Source organism: Anopheles bellator, chromosome 1 (genome assembly GCF_943735745.2).
Source record: "Anopheles bellator chromosome 1, idAnoBellAS_SP24_06.2, whole genome shotgun sequence".
NCBI lineage: Eukaryota > Metazoa > Arthropoda > Insecta > Diptera > Culicidae > Anopheles > Anopheles bellator.
In genome coordinates this window covers 15,565,788-15,568,942 of record NC_071285.1, presented here as the reverse complement: position 1 = coordinate 15,568,942, position 3,155 = coordinate 15,565,788, and positions in this window count along the sequence as shown.

Sequence of the window (3,155 nt, the reverse complement as noted above, 5' to 3'; positions counted from 1 at the left end):
TGTTTCTTTTGCTTCTTGCAGCTGCCGAAATCGTTTCTTCACAGCTTAGTAAGTATAATAAACCGATCGCTTGATCAATCGGAAATAATATTGATACTTTTTTTACTTTCAGGTGACGACGCGGCTGACCGAACCTAACGACGGGACTTCACAAACAAAACAGCGCTGCATAGGGCTGTGGTGCCGAAGGAAGGCTGAAAAATGTGTCGGTAGGTATAGTGGTTTATTTATGGTGTTTCTTTCGTGAATAATAAATAAAGGTTTAAAAATTAAAACCCCGTGTCGTGTGATGCGTATTATTAAGATCCGAAACGTGGGTATGAATGTGCGATACGGTGGATATGTATGGGTAGGTACGGATGAATAGGGCACACACACACACGCACATCGTTAAAGCGTTCCTTATAACGAAGCGTTGCAGGCTCTTTGTAATTTCCAATGGAGAGGCGACATCCTCCTTATCCAGACCCTTATAAAGAGGTCGCACGACGGTTTTTGCCCGCTGGGAAGGCTCAGGCGTTTAAGATCCCCAAAGTTGAGATCATAAATTCACTTCGTTTTTTTTTTGTCTACGTAACAGTCTGAGCCACGAGTGGCACCGACGGTCCGGATTCCGTGAGCACTGAATTCGATTTCACTTAAATGCCAACGCCACATTCATACCCCCGAAAGCGGAAACAGTGACGACAACGTGCCATTAGTAATCAGGAAGTAACGTTCAACGTTATTGGCTACTATCGCTCCGACAGCAGCAGCAGCAGCACCGCAGGGATTGATTGTCCTATCATGGCGCAACCCGGAAATCCCTCCCCGGAGACGGTCCTCGGCGTCGTCCTTGCCGGCGTGCGACAGCTGGCGCGACGAGGAAGTGCTGACGAGGCGGGCGGGAAATTATGCTGACATAATTTGCAAAACTCGCCAAATGTACGCAAAACGGCTGTCGAACCGAATGACAAACCCATGGCCGGGAGGGGTCGATTCGCGGAACCGTGCGACAGGAGGCGGATTTACATAAATGTTAATCGTGCCCTCGTGGGCTCCCGGAGGAGGGTGCGTCCGGACGTTGTACGCGTTGTGCTACACGCAACCGGAAGCACCCGCACACAACACATCGGATTTCAGTTAACCGCACGGCAAACGCTAATAATATGTATATTACGCTTTGATTTCGAGACTTCCGCGATGCGACGGGGAGGTCCTTGTTCGAAGCCGAGCCGGCAGCATCTGTTCGTCCTGAGCCGGCCAAGTCGTGCAGTGGCCACAGAACATACGACGATCGTGCCACAATCGTCTCGTTCAAGATTATGTTGTCCTGTGTGTGCTGGAGACGGTTCTAAATTAACTCCGTATTGCTCATTATGGGCACCCGGAACGATTATCTCGGCTCTTCAATATGTTCGAAGCATCTGGTCCGTTGGTCACGTAACTAGCTTTATGGGACACGTTTCACTCAATCGAAAACTCATCAATTGGTGGTTTCAGGACTAATGCGTAATAAACTGCCATCGACCGTGGCAACCAATCAAGTTCGAACCGTTTTATTGAATGGTTTCAATCAGCCCAAGTGTCCCGGTAACCGACAGTCAACATAATGCTGGCTCTGGTATTTATGGGAATGCTTTAATAAAGGACTAAAATCCAATCCAATCATTGCTTCCACACTTTTTTTTAGAACATTTCTCCACTCAATAGGAAAGGTGGAAACAAAGGAACGAAAAACAAATTAAACACTGAATTCAAAATGGCGAATGGCACCTTCAACGCTCGGCACACGTCGTTCGCGCAAGTCGAGCAAATGTTTACCCACCTTCGCGCCCCGGCTTCGGCGAAGGGTTGAATGATGGAATTTGAAGCATTCATTAATTGCAAAGCTTGGCCGGGGATGCACGGGGATGCATTCCGGTGCTGCCGGGTGCATCTGATTGCACCGCTTGTTGTTGATTGCACGCCGCTGCTGCTCCGGCTACCGCCACTGTGCGCTGGATAATGGCTTTCACGAATCCTTCCCGTATTAATGATGTTGACTCGACGAGCTCCGTGCTGGTGAGTTGCGAGCGAAAAATTAATTATTTATGTTTATGCGAACGTTTTTCGCTTCCGAACGCGCCCGGTCCCTGTCTTTGGAACCTCAACCATCAGCATCAGACAGCCAAAACCGCAACCGACCCGGCTTCGGTGCTTTAAAATAGATGCTGGCCACAAAAGAGTACGGTGACGGTGGCCCCTGATTGAATAATTAACTTCATTTTACAACCCACAAAAGGGGCGCTGCCGGTTTAACCGTAAAAAGATCAGTAGCCACCCGCCGTCAGCTTCATAATCGATTTTACAACAGTGCCGTGTTCCCGTATGCAGTTTTTAATTCGTTTAAAATTTTGCTCCCATAATAACGCGGCTCCGGGAATTACATTGCGACCGGTACCCATGAGCACTCGGAATTGTATGCTGCCAACATGAAAGCAACCGCACAGGGCGTCACCATCATCAAACGGAACCATGGTGATGGAATTAACTTTACAACCTCTCCGGCATGGAAATAGGCTTATCACTTTCGCCTACTGGGAATGGTTCGATAGTGGATCGAGAACCACAATCGAACAATCCACTTGACGTCACCCGATATTGCAATATTGGTTCATGCAACCTACCACCACTCGCCGTTGCACTAATTTCGACCCCAAGCATCAAAGCTTTCAACGGGGCAGGCTTTGAAAACGTGTAATCCACACCGTCGTGTTCAACATGGCCCGTTGATGTTTTGCAGTGCGTTAAACTATTACCGTGCGCATCATTACACAATTTGTAAACGGTTCGAATGACCCAGCGGCAGCAACGACAGAAAAACGGGCCCACAATAAATTGAAACACATTCATAATTAAACATAAGCTGTGCTGAAATATCCCTCCCTCTGCGCGACACACACATAAATTATTACCTTGATATATTCGGGACACCGGGACTGGTATACCGGTAAACTAATTACTATCGAGTTCGGTAGCTCCACTCCTGTGCCGTGCCAGAGTTGAAGGACTGAAAGATAACCAAATGTAAATTACTTTCAAAGTTCCCACCATAAGCTGCCTATGATTCGCGATGGCCAATAGCAATGCTAACCGACACTACCCGTAAAACGTAGTCCTGGAGATGCGGCTTC